At 42.8% G+C, this 19748-nt stretch overlaps 1 long non-coding RNA gene across 2 annotated transcripts in view; it reads left to right on the top strand.

The window, feature by feature from the left end:
- Positions 1-10648, top strand: part of LOC141276187 (uncharacterized) — a 449573-nt gene extending 438925 nt beyond the window's left edge. For both annotated transcript variants that reach the window (XR_012325351.1, XR_012325350.1), the window contains one exon: positions 9859-10648. This is a non-coding gene — a long non-coding RNA (uncharacterized lncRNA). The remainder of the gene's footprint in view (positions 1-9858) is intronic.
- Positions 10649-19748: the final 9100 nt, after the last annotated feature.

Genomic DNA, 19748 nt, shown 5'->3' with positions numbered 1-19748 from the left:
TGTAGGGCAATTTAATTTATCTATTGCTGCGTTGTCAGACCTTCTGAGAACTGTTCTCCCATTTGTCTATTAGGACAAAAACTGATCTCCTTTCAAAGGGGGAAATATAGGATGCTACAATTTAAAAGGCCAGTAGAGAGGAAGGGTTAGAAGAAAACACTGCAATTATTTACAAATAGATGACAAGGATCCTTCCACACCAACAGTCTCTTGCATTTTGGCATTTGAAGATAGCAACTCCCTGTTGAGATTTAATGGCAGAAGTTGAACTCTGAACTCTGAAATGAACTAGGCCCAAGGTCTAGGAGAAAAGGTCATGATAAAGACAGCACACCCTGTCTGTCTCCAATGACTAAGAATTCACATTCTACTGATGAGATTAACCCTTCATCATCCAAGCATGTGATTTGAGAAATGCTACTAATGAGAACACAGCTTGTCTGTATGCTGTCCGGAAAGAAGGTGTATAAAAGGTAATCAGTGGTAAAATTGAAGGAAGAAATAAGTTCATACCTCTAAGTTTCAATTTCTAGAAATGTTTAGAAAAAGGCGTACTTCCCATAAGAAGCAGGTTTGAAGGAAAAGGTGTACTTCCCATAAGAAGCAGTTTTTGTTTTTGTTTTTGTTTTCCTTTGCGGTACGCGGGCCTCTCACTGCTGTGGCCTCTCCCGTTGCGGAGCACAGGCTCCGGATGCGCAGGCTCAGCGGCCATGACTCATGGGCCCAGCCGCTCCGCGGCCTGTGGGATCTTCCCGGACCAGGGCACAAACCCGTGTCCCCTGCATCGGCAGGCGGACTCTCAACCACTGCGCCACCAGGGAAGCCCCAAGAAGCAGTTTTAAAGGAGCATCTTAGAGCGGTGAATAGAAAACAACTAGCATTTGTTACAAGTTAGCAGATATACTCACCCTGAAATTAAAGGATGAGAGTTAAACAGAGGGGAAGTTATATGGGAACAATAATTTTATGGTAAGAACAAAGTCACAGACACAGAGGAAGTTAGACCATGGTCAGCTTTTCCCTGTCTTTTCTGATGTTGGAAGTGAAATGATGCAGAAAGCTGTTCTTCTTTCTTCTGTGTTGCATCAGGCCTTCAAAACATACAGGTGCTAGTAATTAGTGACCCCTTGCAATTGATGTTGTTGTTTTAATAAAGCATCATATTTAGATTGGGATCATTTACCCTCTCTCTCAAATCTGAAGATAAGCCTGGCTTGTTTATTCACATTCTTCATTCAGCTTTACAGATATTTCTTGATTTCCTGCAATGTTCAAGGCATTTGTAGACACTGACCACACTTTATAAGCCCCCAATTGGGTCAAGAGTCCTTATTTGTACAGTGAGATAAAATATTTGAAATCGAGACTCTCTCCAAAGTTCCAAATTATAAGCTTGGTGCCAGGAGCTGAAAGGAAACATTAAAAAGCTCTTCAAGGCCTTGCGTACACAGGAATTAAATAATTACAAAAATAACTACAGCAGAAGGTGCTCTCAGACAGGCGCCCCCAAGAAGGCACAAACTAAGCCGTGCGGTTGCCCTATATGCAGAGTCCCAGGCCCATCACATACAAATCACGTGACCCTCTGTAGGTGGCTGGGTCTCAGGGAGGCCTGGTCTCCACGGTAGGGTGGGGATAATAATAGCTAGTTAACAGATGTGCTGTGAGGATATAAGGCCTTGGAACATATGAGCTGTTCAAACAAAGCGTTGAAAATGCATTGTGGATTTAAAAGAAGGAGTGACATTAGAGTAGAGAGAGGTGGACCAAGACAGGATCCGTGTTTTAAGGTGGTGTTTGAGGTGTCTGAGGGGTGAGCTTTCCACAGGGGGACGATGTGCTGGGAGGAGGAGCTGCGTGTGCAGGGAGGAGTCACTGCTTCTAGTGTCCCGGCGTCATTTAGGGCATCCTGGGGACGAACACCTACTCAGCTGAGAGCAGCTGGAAGGATAAAGAAAAGAGAGCCAAGGACACAACATGGGCAATGCTGGTGGGTAAGAGGAGGAAGTACAGGGGGCAAGAACAGAATGTAGTCTGAGAGTTAGAGGAAAACCGGAAGAGAACAGCATCACAGATGCTGAGAGACGAAAGAATGTCAGTGGGAGCGGTGGTGTCCAATGTTTCAGTGAGCTGGACAAGGAAAACCAAGGAGACCAGTAAATCGGGTGAGTAAGTGGTCAGTGGTAGTCTTCAATGGTGATTCTGTAACGAAACTAAACCTGTGCTGCTATGCCCGCGTCTCTTACAGAGGTTGGGTTTGTCGCCTTGTATTGGGAAGGGCTTGGCCTTTTCTGGCCATGGGTCAGGGCCCTCCCCATGCCTCATGAATGGGATGGATGTTGCAGTGTCAGGAAAGCCGGTTGTCCAGGGAGGACATTGGAGATAAGAAGGCAGGCAGGAGACAGAACTCCTAGACCTCTGTGGGTCTCACTTCCTTGAGTCTGGACTCTAACACGAGTTTAAGAAGGGCCTGAAGAAACTTCTAGAGAGAGGAAAATGCCCTCTGCACACAGAACTAGCAGAGAGGCATCCTCAAGCTAGAATCTATGAGGAGGCCCTACAGAGTGGGGCAGGTCATTTGGCTTCAGGTGATTCCTTCAGCCTGTTTACCCCAGATCTTCATCCTGTCTTGTTTAGAGGTTTCTGACTGGTCTTAGTTGTGCTGGGGGAAGAAGTATGGTCTGACCTGATCTGGACTGAGAGCAACCGCAGAGGGGAGTCGGGGTCCAGGGGAGGCCAGAGGGTGAGATGAGGAAACAGGGGAGGTGGGTTTAGAGGTGAAGAGAGGGCGGGAGCTGTGGCGGGCTCCCGGCTTCCTCCCGTCATTGGCATATTGCAGACGTTGATCTGGCGTGAGGGGAGCGGTGCGGGGATGGGGGACTCATCGCTAGCAAGGCCCCGCCCACGTCCTCTGGGAGCCTGAGAAAATAATCGGGTTTAGGGCCTTCGCTCCAGCAGCGTGGAGGTGTCTGCAGGTAGGGGAGGGTCTGTGCGAGGCAGAGAGGGGTGCTGGAGGGGCAGGGGGCGCGGAGGGCTCAGGTGGTCAGGCAGCCTTGAAGATTCCTCTGCTGCAGCACAAAGAAAGACACTCCCAGGGAGAAAACGGGTGGTTTTTTGAGGGAAAGAAAAAGGAAGACGCTTCAGACGGCCTTGGCCCTAGAAATTGAGATCCGCACAGGGAGACAGGGCAGGGTGGAGGGCCTGCGGGGGCATTTTGGAAAAGGTAGGAAGGAAACAGATGCCACGTAGTCCTGAAGGCTGGCTCACCAGTCACCGTGTGGTGACAGCTGCCAGACAGCAGGTGTTAGGTCTTAAAGGGGGGATATCATTGGCCTCTGCATGCCCTCTGGCTGAGCTACCCAAGCCCCAGGGCAACTGTCTTCAGGTTGTGGCCTAGAAAACTGCAGATTAGACACCGTCACACCTGTGACATAGTCACACCAGGCGAAGCGCATGCAGGTTGCTGCCTGGACTGCCCCTTACCTGTTTCTCTCTCTAACAAACTTCTATTCAACCTCGACGCTTCAGCTCCATGGTCAGCGACACCTTCCTGAACTTCCCAGGCAGAACTAGTTTTCTTTCTTTGCTCCCTCCCGCCCACTTGTATCTGTAACTCCTGCCATTGTTGTAACATTGGCAGGACTGTGTGGTCCACCCCCAGACTGTGAGCTCCCTGAGGGCAGGGGCTATGTCTTTTCACCTTCGTGCGCAGGGTTTGGCGTGGCCCAGACTCCACAGCCCAGGCTTCCATCCGACACACAGCACCGCAAACCGCCAGGAGCTCCAGCCTCCCACGAGCACTGCTCCACGGGCGCTCACTTTTCTCGTTCGGGTTCACCTTCATTCCCACGTAAACCACCCAAACAACAGTTCTTCTCAGCCTCCTTACAGTGCAGCCAGCTGTCCTGCACACGCTGATTGGGTATCAGTCACAACTTTTAATAGGGCTTTATTTGGAGCTGATAAGGGAGCAAGTGATCTACGGAAATAATCGATGAAGGAAGATAGATTTCCCTTTGATTTGGGAATCCTTTGTTTCATCACACCCTAAATTTAATCTGAGAGAGAGAGAGAGAGAGAGAGAGGGAGACTATGAATGAGATCACGTGTGTGAGCTATAAGCACTTGCTCATCAAAGTATGATTCAGACCAGTAGCACCATGTCTCCTGGGAGCTCATCGGACATGCAGGATCTCAGGCTTACCCAGACCCGCTGAGGCAAAATCTGCGTTTTAACCAGATCTCCTGCCGATTCACAAGCACGTTCAGAAGGACGTCTTGCCATTTTCAACAACATGAACGGACCTTGAGGACATTATGCTAAGTGAGAGGAGTCAGACGGAGAAAGACAAATACTGCATGATCTCACTCATATGTGGAATCTAAAAAAACCAAACTTGTAAAACCCAGAGAGTCAATGGTGGTACCAGGGGATGGAGGTGGGAGGATAGGACAGGGGATGGAGGTGGGAGGATAGGACAGATGTTGTTTAAGGGAACAATCTTGCAACCTGTAGTAAATAAGCCCTAGAGATCTAATCTGCAGCATGGTGAGTACAGGCAATATTGTCGTATAATCAGCAAACTTGCTGAGACTAGAACAATTATTCCAACCACTAACAAGAAATGACAATCATGTAACATGAGACAGGTGCTAATTATCACTACAGTGGCACTCAAATACAATACATAAAAGTATCAAATTAACATGTTGTATACATTAAATTTACATAATGGTATATGCCAAATGTATTTTAATGGAAAAAAAAAAACTAAGAAGCACCATCAGTGGTGAAGAACTGATACGAGTAACTTACTATTATAGGAGATGCAGCCAGACAATTATTCTGTTTCTTTTTTTAAAGTGATGGACCCACTAAATTTACTTTGTGTCTCAATAAAGGTCATGAGGAGTGGTTTGAAAAACAGTACATTAGGGCTTCCCTGGTGGTGCAGTGGTTGAGAGTCCGCCTGCCGATGCAGGGCACACGGGTTCGTGCGCTGATCCGGGAAGATCCCACATGCCGCGGAGCGGCTGGGCCCGTGAGCCGTGGCCGCTGAGCCTGCGCGTCCGGAGCCTGTGCTCCGCAGCGGGAGAGGCCGCAACAGTGAGAGGCCCGCGTACCGCAAAAAACCACTTCGTTAGTTCATCTGCTTTTCCGAGCTTGACCCATAGATTGTAAAGTTCCCATTGATGCTTTCAGGGCTTCTCACACCTTCCAACCCCCCCCCCCCCCCCGCCAATGGCAGTAGACAACCACCACTGTGCACCCCCGGTTGTCTGGGGTGTGAGAAGAAACCACTGAAAGCTTGAAACTTTGTTTGAAGTGTTTTGGTTTGTTTTGAAACTTTACAGAAATTTTACGTACAGATTTGATTTGTAATATCTGTTTACTTTGGCATAAAAACATGTTTTTTATTGTGGAAATTTTCAAACATGCAAAATAGATTAGTATGGTGAATCCTCTCTTATCATCACCCTGCTCTAAAAATTATCAATGTTCTGTCCTTCTCTTTCACCTTTCTGTGTCCTCCAACACACACAGATAGAGACACACACACACACACACACACACACACACACACACACACACACACACAAAGTTTTTGCTGGAGTTTTTTCAAAACAACTTCCAGACAGCACGTTATTTCACCTCAAAATTCTCTAATGGGTGAGGACTTTTTAGAAATTAAAGTTCAATATCATTACCACACCTAACAGAATTACCAATAACTCTTCAGTATCATCTCGTTCTCAGTCAGTCTTCAATTTTCCCTAGTTGTCTCAAAAAATGTCTTTTTATGACGGAATAGTCTGAATCGGATCATAAAAATATCCACATATTGCATGTGGTTGACGGCTCCCTTAAGGGAGTGCCCCCACTTTTTGTCTATTTTTAATGCTGTTTATTTGTGGTAGAAACTGAGTAATCTTTCCTAGACGTCTTCCTTAATTAGGTACTTGGCTAATTGTAACCCCTGGTGTCATTTAACATGTTCCTCTGTCCTCCACATTTTTAAAACCTGCTTGGTAGGGGACTGATCCACATCAGGTGTAACTTTTGGCAGGCAGGGCCAAATGCTAAAACGTGCAGTCCTGTACTTTCATCCTATCAGGGGTGCTTGCCCCACGCTGGGGGCTACTAAGATTGGCCAGTGGGTTGAGAGGGTGTCAGTCTGATCCATCAATTATAAAATTCCCGTCAACATTTTACCTGATAGTTCGGGGGCCACTGAGGTTTGTTGCCTGGAGCCGTAATTTCACCAGGGTAACAAATGGTGATTTGCTAATTCTGTCATTTCTTCCACCTCTATTAGCTATAATATAAAAAATAACTTTCCCTCATCAGCTATTTGCCTACCCTGAAATACCCTAAGAGTAAAATAAGATAAATGCTTTATTCTTTCCCTTTAGTAACCAATTTTCAAAATGAGTAGTTACCCTCACAAGATTGTTTACAGCCCCATTTTACAGAAAAGGAAACTGAGTCAGCGAGAGGTTACATGACATTCCCAAGATCACAGAGCTAGTAGAGGACAGAGCAGCAATTCAGATTTTAGTCAGACAGACTGCAGAGTCCCTTTAACTCTCTTGACTTTCCACTTCATATTTATAAACATGTTAAAATGTTAGTACAATAGATTCATAAGTAGGAATTACTTTCTTGCTTAAGAAAACATATCCTTATTGACTTAGATACCCCTCCACAATGAGATATCACCTTACACTTGTCAGGATGGCTATTATCAAAAACAAAGACAAAAAGCAAAAAACAAACAAACAAAAACAAAAGACAAGTATTGGCAAAGACTTGAAGAAACTGAAACCCTTGAACACTGTTGGCAGAAATTTTAAATGGTGTAGTCTGTATGGAAAATAATATGGAGGTTCCTCAAAAAATTAAAAATGAAACTACCATATGATCCAGCAATCCCACTTCTGGGTGTTTATCCAAAGAGTTGAAATCAGAATCTCAAAGAGATATTATCCTTCCCATGTTCATTGTAGCACTCTTCATGGTAGCTAAGATGTGGAAACAATGTAACTGGCCATCAGTGGATAGATAAAGAAAATGTGGTATATACACACCATGGGATTTTACTTAGCTTTAAAAAAGAAGGAACTCCTAGAATATATGACAACATGCATGAACTTTGATAACACTATTAAGTGAAATAAGTCAGTCACAGAGGACAAATACTGCATGATTCCACTCAGATGAAGTATTTAAAATAGTCAAACTCATTGAAGCAAAGAATAGAATCATGGTTACCAGGGGCTGTGGAGAAGGGGAGATGGGGAGCTGCTAATCAGCAGGTATAAAATGTCAGTCATGAAAGAGAAACAATTTCTAGAGATCTGCTGTACAACACTGTGCCTGTAGATAACAATATTGTACACTTCAAAATCTGATAAGAGGGTATATCTGATGTTGAGTGTTCTTACTGCAATAACACTTAAAAGAAAAGAGAAAAAGAGAAATAAATTTCCCTGTCATTTGGAGAGAAAGAAACCTGAATGGAAGACTAAATATAAAGAATGATTTTCTTCTCCATCAAACTTTGGAAAAGTATCAAGTGCATTGTTACTACTATTAACGAAATATCTGTGCAAATGACCCTGAAGAACGTTTCACTAACGTTTAGCTTACGAACTGTAAGCTCGCGGCTTTTTCAGATGACTTCTAATTAACTAGTATCACTCACATCAGCAAAAGGCTTCCTCCAAACTTCCACATAACAAAGAATTGTCTAGAGAAGTAGCTAGTCAGAAGGATGGGGATGGGGGTTATCACCTGAAATACAGATATTCGATGGTGAAATAGACATTAGAAAATGAGATGCTAAAAATTCTCGTGTGGCTGAGTATTCACAAAGTGAAGAGGTTGACGAGGAAGCAGTTTGGAAACAGTTTGGAAAGCTGCAGGTTATAGAGCCCAAGGGATGAAAGAAACAAAGGTTGATGAGGAAGCAGTTTGGAAAGCTGCAGGTTATAGAGCCCAAGGAATGAAAGAAACAATACTCATTTAAAATACAAAAATATTGCTAGATGCACAAAAACTTCTGCAGCTCCATTCCTTTCTGCCTTTCGTGGTTTATTTCTTGGTACTCCCTTGTGGACGCCGCCCTTTGCCTGCAGAAGGACTCTGCTTTCACTACAGCATAAGCTCCGTGGGGCAGAGATATGAGTCTATGCTGTTCACCACTGTCGCCCCGGTACTAAAACAGTGTCTGGCACACAGTAGGCACTCAGGATATTTTTCTTGAACAAATCTGTAACCTTTCCTATGAAAGCCCTATAGTTTCAAGGTCCAACTCAACTCAAGCCCATTTCTTTCAAGAAACTGTAATTCCTCCATCTGATAACATTATTAATTGCTCTATTACATCAATACTTTGTACCTTGTTTTAGTTTTTCTTTAATTCATAGATTCCTTTGCCACTGGATAATTAGTCCCTGCTAGTTTTCCCAAAGATATAATCCAAGGATGTGTTGCATCAATTCTACTCATGGTGCTTAATTTTAAAAGTTGTATGCTAGGCTTTGCCCCAGACCTACAAAATCAGAATTTCTGGAGGTGGAACCCAGGAATCAGCACACCTTACCATTTTCCCAGATGAGTCAGGTGCACACTGAGGTCTGAAAAGCCACCGAGGAGGCCTCTTTCATCTTTTGCTTCCATTGTGCTGACACAGGGCTTGAGCTTCGCAATCAATGTTTATTCCGTTGAATTGAATTGAACTAAGTGATGGCCATAGTGATGCTGCAACTAATTTTCTTGTTAATTTTGAAATGCAGCCGCCTTCCCAGAGGAAGCAATACATGGAGTTAAAATTACCTGAGTTTCTCTATAGGACAACAGAAGACAAATTTAAAAACACACAAAATTCTGATTTTTGTGTAAATTTCAGGAATGTAAGCACACACAGAGAAAACTAACTACACAATACACAACACCTGTGTACATTTTTTTTTTTTTTTTTTGGTACGCAGGCCTCTCACTGTTTTGGCCTGTCCGTTGTGGAGCACAGGCTCCGGACGCGCAGGCTCAGCGGCCATGGCTCACGGACCCAGCCGCTCCGCAGCACGTGGGATCCTCCCGGACCAGGGCACGAACCCGTGTCTCCTGCATCGGCAGGCGGACTCTCAACCACTGCGCCACCAGGGAAGCCCCTGTGTACATCTTAATGAACATTTGCAAACGGAACACAAGCATGCAACTAGTACCCAGATCAGAAATAGAACAGGACTCGTATCACAGAAGCCCCTTCCTTCCTGCCTCTTCCTGTCACTACAGTCCTTTGAGGGCAGCCACCAGCCTGACTGCTAACACCGTAGATTTGTTTTAGTGTTTGTGTGCTTACATATTTTAAATCAATCAATCTATCTATCGATCATCTATCTATCCATCTATCTCCATGTTGTCACATTCATTTGTTCTCCCTGCTGTATAATGTTCCATCACATGAACATAGTTCAGTTTGCTTATCCTCTCTACATAGATGGATATTTGAGTTGTTTTCAGTTTGAGGCTATTATAAATAGTGCTGCTATGAATATTTTTGTATATGTCTCTTCATGAACACATGTAGCTCTTTCTGTCGGGTATATACCTAAGAGAGAAATTGCTGGGTCATTGGGTATCTACATGTCTGTCCAGCTTGAATAAATACTGGCCAAATTTTTCACGCCTGTCTGTATTCATGCCATCATATTGCCCTCCCACACTGATGCTGGGCTTGGCCACGTGACTTGCTTTGGCCAATGGGACAGCAGAAAACTCAATGTAAATACAACTCACAAAAGTACTTACCGTTTTTGGCTTTCTCTCTTGCTTCTTTGTGGTCACATGTCCAGGCTAGCCTGTTGGAGGATGTGAGAGACATGGGGAGGAGAGCAGGGTCATCCTGGATGAGGCCATCCTACTAGCCAGCCCGCAGCCATCCTGCCAGCTGACCACAAGTGTGTGAACAAGCCCAGGTGAGAGGAACTGAGCTTAACCCACATCAGCAGAGCTGCTCACTTGACCCATAGACTTGTATGAAATAAGAAATAATTGTTTTTCTAAATCACTAAGCTTCAGTGTAGTTTGTTACACAGCAATAGCTAACTGCCACACTGCTAAACAGATGTCTAAAGAGTTGTGCCACTGACACTTCACCTAATGTCTGAAGATCTGAAGTTCCACATCCTCATCAATATTTGACATAGATTAAAATATATGAAATTGTTGATATTTGACTATTTCTGACCTGCAAAAATTGCAATTTCATATAGTTCAACCTAATATATTTTTTCATTTTAATTCTTCTTGGGAATGTATAATCATATAAAATTGTGGATTTAATTTCCATTTTCCTAATAACTAATGAGGCTGTGCACCCTTTCATATGTTATTTAGCTAGTGGTATATCCTCCTTTGTGAAGTACGTGTTCAATGTTTTAATCCATTTACCTATTGGGTTAGCTGCCTTTTGGCCATTATCTTAGGAATACACACAGAGACACCCCACACACACACAGGCAATGAGCCCTTTGTCAGGTATATGTATTGGAGGTATCTTCTCTTACTCTGTGATTTCCCTTTTTACTTTCTTAATGGTACCCCTTGGTGAACAGGATTCCTTAATTTTAATGTAATGCAATTTGCCCGTTTTTTAAATATAAATTTATTTATTTTTGTTTATGATTTTTGACTGTGTTGGGTCTTCGTTGCTGCACGCAAACTTTCTCTAGTTGCGGCAAGCAGGGGCTACTCTTCGTTTGCTGTGCGCAGTCTTATTGCGGTGTCTTCTCTTGCTGCGGAGCATGGGCTCTAGAGCGCACAGGCTTCAGTACATGCAGTGCGTGGGCTCAGTAGTTGTGGCTTGCGAGCTGTAGAGCACAGGCTCAGTAGTTGTGGCGCACAGGCTTAGTTGCTCCGTGGCATGTGGCATCTTCCCTGACCAGGGCTCGAACCCATGTCCCCTGCATTGGCAGACAGATTCTTAACCACTGTGTGACCAGGGAAGCCCCAATTTGCCCATTTTTAATCTTCATTCTTGTAAGCGCTTCTTTGCCAACCCCAAGGTTATGAAGATATTCTCCCATGTTTTCTTCTAAAAGCCTTGTTGTTTTGCCTTTCATATTTAGAATTCTGATCCACCTGGAATTGATTTTTCTAAGTATGGTATGGGGGGAGGGGTCAAGATTCACCTTTTTCCCAGATGGGGATCTGTTGACCAATAAACGTCCATGGACATTTATTATAAAGGTGCTGAGTTATAGCGTTTGGCTTTCACATCTTTCATAGGGAGGCAGCACAGGTCATAGGAAGAGCTCCCACTGGAGCTAGTCCCAACCCTGCCACAAGCTCCCTGGCTCTGTGACCTTGTGCAGGTCACAAGAGCTGTGTCTGTTGGCTCATATGTAAAATAAGGGGTTAGATTAGATAATCTCCGTCATTCCTATCAGAAGGCAGAGGTGACATAATACTCCAACTATGTCTGGCATTGTTAGTTCTGGAAACTCAGGGAACATATTTAACATGTCTGAGTCCCAATTTCCTTACCTATAAGATGGGAACAATCATACCTCATGGAGGGCTGTTGTGAGACTAAGGAAAAACATACATGAAGTTCTGTACTTGGCATGTTATATTGTTCAACAAAAGGTACCACCCCTGTTGTTAATAGCCATGCTGGTCACAGCAAACACAATTGCCTTTATTTAAATTCAGTAAAAATAGAGTTGGTACCTCTACACTGGCCATAGAAGTTTGCACACAAGTTTGCTTGGTAGGAAAGTTAACTTGCCCTGTGATGAGAATCTTAATTTTGCCTAATTCTCTTCATTCCTAAGAGACGTTATTTAGTAAAGAAAGCAAGGGGGAAGAAAAGTCACACCGATATAAAAATCAGCTTTCTTAAAGTTGCTTCCCATTATCCTTGAACTCAAAAAAGTTTATCTTAAACATTCGTAGAGTCCAGGACAGGAGAGAATGCCACAGCGATACTTATCCACCATGAATTATGAAGTCTGTAGTCATTAAATTTCTGCAAAGGGACTGATTCCGACTCTCCGCCTACCCCATCGCTCCCTCACTCTCAGCTCACTCTGTTTTGCTTCATAGTAATTACCGCTACCTGACATATTGCCCTGCCTTTTTGTTAATCATCTGTCGCCCTCAGCTCCGTGGGAGCAAGAGCGTTGCTTAATTTATCCTGTAGTTTCAGCACCTAGCAGAGCACCTGGCACACAGCAGACGTTCGGTAAATATTGTTGAATAAATGAATGAAGGCAAAATAAGAATCATATAGAACATGGATCAAAAGTAGTAACAATTTTCAATTAGGTCCATGCTGTATTTAATCTGATATAGAAATCAATAATGTATTCTGACTGCAATTCCTCTATCAACCCCAAACTCTAACTAATTATTGTAGATATTCAGTAATAACATTACCACAAAAATATTAGCCCTGTTAATAATCAACACATTTTTCTCAAGTGCATCTTCACCTTTGGGGTCTCTGAGGAGGAAATTGATATTTCACACACACATATGCTGTAATTGGTTCGGTTTATTTTTTTTAAGGGGAACCATCTAATAAATATGGTTACTGAAAATTATTCAAAAATTTATTTTTCTTTTCTCTAAATAAAAGCAGACGTGGGAATCACGTTTTTACTATAAACAGATATGAAGTTTTACATGTTGAGTGGTAGAAGTTTGGTCAGTTTTTCCTTTACCAAAATAAATTGTTAATTAAGATAGACAAAAACCAGGAAACATCGAAGTTAGTCATTTAATTTCCTTACTTATTCAGAACTGCCTAGAGTCATTTCCTGCAGGAATTTCACGTCTTCACATGGAAGTGTTTCAGCAGCTGGTAACGAAGTCATCAACTCAGGCAGTGGGTGATACTCCAGGGTCCGGTTACGAATCAGATGTTTGGGTTTTTTGTTGTTATTTTTGATTTGTGAAGGAGCCACATCACCTTTAGAAAGAAATCTAAATACCTTCTAGAATGCTGTTTCTGCATTGGTCTGAAGAAGCAATTGGGTCTAGTGGGAGAAACAAGGAAATCTGATTTCTAGATTTGTCTCAGCCACTAATTAGTTGTATGACCTTAGCTTTCACCTCCTGTACCCTAATAGCCTCATCTACGTGAGGGTTGTAACACTCGAATTTACACTACCAAGTTGTTTTTAAGATGGGAGGCATACTAGCCAAACTCTGAATGTAGCTATTTTTATTGATGTGTGTGACTCCAGTATATGCCATAAAGCTTGTAATATTCTTAAGGATAAAGCCCTTGTCTTATACTTCATTGGATCCAGCCATGGCCAGTGCAATGTGCTGGGAGGATAGCAGAGGACTTATAAATCAGAGAAATCAACGTCTTTTGCAGTATTATAAGGAAACGATCGCTATTCCTTACAGGTCTGAAATGTACAAGCTTTTTTCTCATTCCTAAGTTGGCTATTTGGGAAACAGAAACCAGTCAGCTACCCATGCTATTATTTTTTTTTTTTTAAGCATAACAAGAGATTGGAGCACATCTACAGTACTATGTCACTGTAGTTGGGGTGAGTGGGGGGCTGGGGGTTGGGACTAAAGGTATACAGTACTCTTTTCGTGTCCAAATGTTTTCCCAACAGAACCAGTCAACTGAACAAGGAAGGATACCAGTAATAAGTCATATTTTAAGAGATTCTTTTGTTTAGTTTGGCAAATCAGAAGAAATAAAGCAGTCTGCATATTTCCCAAATTGAGTGAGAACATACTGAATTTTGGCAAACTTGAATCAATAAGCTGGAAGGAAAATTCAAACTCTAATTTCAGGAGAACTTGGCTTCTGCAGGTTAAACCATGCAGTCGTGGGTGTTCTCCGACTCGTGGGAGAGCTCGGTGCTCAGCTTGCACTTGCACTGAAGCTGAGTGTTGGGAGAGTCAATTAACTTCTGAATGAAGACATTGTTTGGACAGTATAGTAGGAGAGAAGATGGAACACGTATTATCCAACTCTTTTGACTATATTACGTTTATTGAGAATAAGTTACACATTTCTATCAGTAAAGCACCTCATTCATTGTGGATACGAAGCTGAATTCTTTCATATTTTACCTAGCTATCACTGCTCCTATCCTTAGTGGTTCAAAAAACTCTACAGGCATGATTGCTGAGCATATGATGAATTGTGGGCATATGGGAATATCAAACATTGGAGTGTGTTGATTCTGCACAACACTTATTTTAAGTTTGTGTTCATTTTAATGATACACTAAACAAATTATTATGAGTATTGTGTTCAGGTTCTGCCATCAGACTTTATAGGTTTTAATTCTTTATGAGTAGCATGGATTTGAGAATGCTATTGGATTTCTTTGAGCCTCTGTTTCCCCCATCAATAAGATAGTGATAATAATTGCTTCTTTCTCAGGGGGTTAATGTAAGAAATAAATGAGTTAATCTAGATATACTTTATCACAAAGAAGATAGCCTGTAAATATTAGCTAGTAATATTACAATCATCATCATCATCATCTGGACGGTCACCTTATAACAAAGTACTGCCACAAGATTTCACAGTATCTGTGTTTAAGCCCCTGTTGATGCCAAGAAGTACGTTCATTGTCGTAGGTAAATGAGAAAAGAAGAGAGGTTAGAATTAACACCTAAATGATATATCTGTGCCAGAGGAAGTTCAAATGACATGGTGGTTCAAATAGAGAAAACGGATGGGGAAATGGGACGGCCATGCAGCAAACCTCTGTACATGCGCCCCGAATCAGAGAGAGCCTGCGTGAGGGCAGCCAGCACCGTATTCACGCTATGAACAGTGATTCAATTTCACCAAAACAGTATCGTCTGTCACATTAAACTAATATTAATTTGACTATATTGGGTTTGTTTTCCTTTCATTGTAAACTTTCAGTTTCATGGTTGTATTAGGATGTAAACATAAGGAGTTCATGCCTCGTTTTATACTTAAACATATTTAATACTTTAAAATTTTAAGCCAACGCTAGAGGTGCACAAATTTCTTTTCCTTTAAGGGATCTCTACATTATTCAATTTTGAGAAACACTGATGTTTGGTAGAGTGAGGCTGTAAATAATGTTGGGGGCAATGCCCAATTACATGATTCACATATATTTGCAAAAGCTCACTGTGTACAGGGCATTTGCTGGCCACAAACAGTGATAAAATGCAAACTGTGTTTGTTTAGTTTGGAAAGATAGGAAGGGTATGTATGCGTGCATGAAAGAGAGAGAGAGAGAGAGAGAAGGAAGCCACAAACAATGCAGGGTGACACTAAGCATCACGTGAGCAGCATAGAAAATATCATAAGAATTCAAGAGAGGCCCTGGTTGCAGACGGCTGAGATGACCGGGTATGGTTCTGTGGGGACATGAGATTTGAGCAACTCCTTAAGTAAAGATGGTAGAAGGCATTCCAGTTTTAGGAAATGGATATCTGGAAGTAAGGAACAGTGTAGGCAAAAGAGGCAGTGGTGTTAGTTATATTCAGTTGCTTACTGCCCGATTTAGAGCAAAATATTAAAATAAAACTTTCCCGGTAAAAGCAACATATTATATATAGACAGTTTCAAGTGACCCAAGAGAAGAGTAGGTGTCTGCGCACTAGTCTGGTCAGAAGTTCACATGTTGCTGTCACAGCTGCTGTGAAGTAGAATCTCTGTGACCTGCCACTCTTGGAAACTTCCGAGCAGCTAAGAATCATGGGATTTTCTCACTTTGATTTGTGAACTTTGCCCCGAACTGGCAACGCAGTGATATAACTGACCTTTTAAATGAGTTTTCAAATGCCAGTAGTTTATAAATTAAGCAGAGGGCTTTTGTCCCTGAAAAGGAATTAGGGATTCTTTGTCTCAGATAAATGCAAAAATAGGTAAATTTTTATCTGTGCTTAATATTTCTCTCCACATATTTTTCTTATATCTGTGGTGCCTACCATTGCTTATCTGCTGGCAAATTCCAGCAGATAACAAGTTAATGATCAATTAGCAAACAAATACTAGTGGAAACCCATGAAATGCCAATTACATTGACCTGATATGTGTGTTTGCATGTTCGTGCTAATAATTTCATAATATGGTCATATTTCTTGTAATTGTTTTTGATTTATGTTTGGAATTAAATAGATCCAAATTATGTGATGCTCTGCAGTGAGTCTGGTGTTCTCCGCAAAGAGTACCATGATTTCCAGAAACTCCTTCACTTATATTTTAAGAACTGGAGCCTAAGAGAGAAGCTACTTCAACTTTAAATAGAGAGGTAAACTTAGTGTCGTGGGTGACTTTACCATGCTGGAACATAAGCCATGCCCTCTATCAGGTCATGGAGAAGGCGCTGGTGAAGCAGATCGCCAGGCTGGTGTCCAGTTGCCCACAGAGGTGCACTGACTGTCCTTCTTCTCTTCCTGGACTCCCTCACCACACTTCCTGGGATCACCTGAATAAACAACCTGCACACACATCCTTATCTCAGGCTCTGCTTTTGAGGAATTCAAGATACCAGTTTCCCTAACAAATATTTCATTGATCCCTAGAGTCGTGCAAGGGAAAATAATAATTTTAAATATGCCTGTTAAAATACTAATAGACGTCGTTATTCCGTGTTTCCTACGTGCCAAGCATTGTATTGAAAGCTCTCCTTACAGTAGCCTACTGAATACGCACAGTAATCATGTGAACTACATATTATTCATATTTTTTAATAATAAAACTAAAGCTTCAGAGGGTTAGATCACTTGCTCAAGGTTACTAGTAAATGACAGATTTGGGATTCAAACCCAAATCCTTTGTGCTTTTTTCTATAAGCTCATACAGAAGTATGATTTAGTCATTTATATCTTTATTTCACTCATAATTTTAACAAAACTACCAGCCCGCAAGAAACATCTCTGTAACAAATATAAACTTAATAAGAGGGAGGAAGGACCCTATATGACGCCTTGCATCCTCCCGATAAGCTACTGTCAAGGTGGATCCTTTCAGTTTCAGAGGAGACAAAAGTAGAGCCGTTATGCAATTGTTTAAAATCAAAATTCAGCTGATACAGGTTTTATCTTTATCCTGGGCATCTCAATTCTTTACTTCGGTTCATAAAGATTCGTCATTAAAGGATTTGTTTTCTTAAGTAGGCAAGTTTCTAGACGGGTATTGGTCTAGAATCCAAGACCCTTCTCCCGTGGTTCAGCCACCCTCCCCCCAAAGTGGCTGTGCTGACGGCCACTTTGGACCCAAATGGAGGAGTCCAGAGGCCCCGTGCCCGCCCCACGCCGCCCACTCTTCGGAGCAGGCTCACGTGACCTCGGTGCCCCAGATGCCTTCGTTTCCTCATCTGTAAAAAGCAGAGTTTCTTTCACCTCTCATCTTGCTAAAATTCTCTAGAGATTGCCTGAAGGGTTTTTTTCCCCCATTTCCTTATTTCACAAGTAAGACAGGAACACATTTTTGTTTGAAACGATACACAAGTGTACAGAATAAAGTGTGACAAGGTCCCACGCCACCCACCCCGGCACCTTTTCCTCTCCCTTCCATGGAGGTTTCCACTGTTACCGGTTTAATGTATATCATTCCAGCCCTTTTCTCATGCAAGAAACCTTTGTGTCTTGATGGCGGGCTATCATGGAGCCCTCAGGATTTACCAGGTTCCAGAGTGTGGAATTATCTTCTGTGTGTTTGGGGGAAATGGAGCTTGTGGCAAAAGAGAAAGTGAGTTACTAATTGGATTTATGGCCATTACTCCCAGGGCAGCCCTCTGCCCTCGGTAATCTCAAGAGCGGTTCAGATAGAAATCTCTCTCTGCAAAAGATCCAGGAGACTCTGTAAGGAGAAAGCTGGCACGTCTCCTGCTCACCCAATAAAAAGTCAGATAGTTATTAAACTGTCCCTGAAGCTACTGTGATTTACATTCATTTTAATGGTTCTCTTTGTAGAGCAGTCCCTTTAATGGGGGTACCCGCCGGTTCCTATTGGTTGCATTTAAAATAAATATTACACCATCTCCAACTGTCCAGCTCTCCTTTCATGCTTTGACCTGCCACATAAAGTACAGTGACTTGATATTTCCCCCTGAGAAACTCCCACATGTTCAAGGATGCCCCCCCAGCACATTATTTGTGTAGCAGAGAGGTAGAAGCGGTCCAGGTCTACCCATCATTAGGGAAATGTAGACGTGTACTGTGAAATACAATGTCACGCTCAGAAGTGAGGAGCCGGATGGATAGAAAGCATCTATGGAGAACTTATAATCATTGAGAACAAAGAAAGAAATAGTGAAATGCTATGTATACAATTTAACATGCACCCCTATGTAAGACAATGCTATATGTATGTTCAAGAATATATGTACATATACACACACACTCAAGAACATGTAGCGAACAGAGTAGGGTGGTGCCTCCAGGGGAGAAAGAAATGGGGATGGGAGATGAAAGAGAAAAACTTAGAACTACAACAGACACAGCTCTTAAAAGGAATGATGAATTAGGATGATGCTAAAACTTAATGCTCTGCCCCTGATAGGTAGTAAACAAATAAATGACAAATGAATAAAAACACAAATCACCTGTCTTTTGCTTTCCTTTAAATTAAATTTTATTCCCAGCAAGCATTCATAGACCTCCTTCTAGGTATGTGACATGATCTGAGTTCTGCTCTGTGACCATGGACAAGTTGCTACACCTCTCTGAACCTCAGTTTCGCTAATGGTGAAAATAACAAAAAGGAAAGGAAAGGGAAAACGAGCAGTAGTACTACGTAAGTTAAAAACATTGTAAGTTTTGTTGAGAAGATATGGTTTATAAGATTGACACAAGGTAACATCTGAACATGGCGGGCCCTGGCGAGTTCCAAGCACCATGATTTCATCCATGGAGAAAGGGACCATAGTGAAGTCGTGAAAAGCTCTTGGACATCTGTTCCTAACTTACCTCCAGGGCTACAAGAGGCAAACGCCTATGTCTGCTGTATGATGTTCAACTGTTAATCTGTTCCTGAGTGAGAGGGCAGTCTGGCCACAACGTGTCACCCCACTGTTACCAGAATTAATTTGGCATAACTGGCCTTACTGCCCACTCCTCCTCCACTGCAAAGGTACGGGCCTGGTCAAAAATGAACCCGTCCAATCCGAGGCGGTGCCGTTCTTCAGACTGTCAGGTGCACCCTCCTAAGCTCTGAGGTCCGAGGTCAATACCCAAATAGAAGGCCACACTGCACCCCCAAGGCTGCCAACCCCAGGCCTGCCCCAATCCAAAAGAAGCCCTTAAAGTCCCACTCCACGTGCTAGAGAGGACAGCAATGTGCCTCCACCTCTCCTTCTCAAACAGAATGCACGGGCCATGAGGGCCTGAGAGAATATACCCTCCCATGTGCTGAGCTGTCAAGGCTTCCGCTGCAAACAAACACCAACAACCAGGAAAACTAGCAAAGCAGAAACCGGACCGAACAGGAACGTGGCTCAGTCTCCTGGTCACTCTGTGCAGACGATGATCCAGCTGGGTCTGGGCCTGGGCTCGTCGTCTAAGGGGCAGCAGGGGATGCCTGGAAGCACCTCGGGGAAGGAGTACCTCCGGGCAGGATGGGAATCAGCACACCCTGGAGCTGTGACAGGGAGTCTCCAGAAAGCTGTTGGCTGCGTCCAAAGATGTCATCAGAGTAAGAACAGGAAGCACTGAAATTATCTCCAGCCTCAAGGTTAACTTGTGCTGGTGGCTTTTAGGAATTCTCTTAGGT

Source organism: Tursiops truncatus, chromosome 13 (assembly GCF_011762595.2).
Source record: "Tursiops truncatus isolate mTurTru1 chromosome 13, mTurTru1.mat.Y, whole genome shotgun sequence".
NCBI classification, from domain to species: domain Eukaryota; kingdom Metazoa; phylum Chordata; class Mammalia; order Artiodactyla; family Delphinidae; genus Tursiops; species Tursiops truncatus.
The sequence above is the reverse complement of the archived record's forward strand: the minus strand, read 5'-3'. Positions and strand labels throughout refer to the sequence as shown.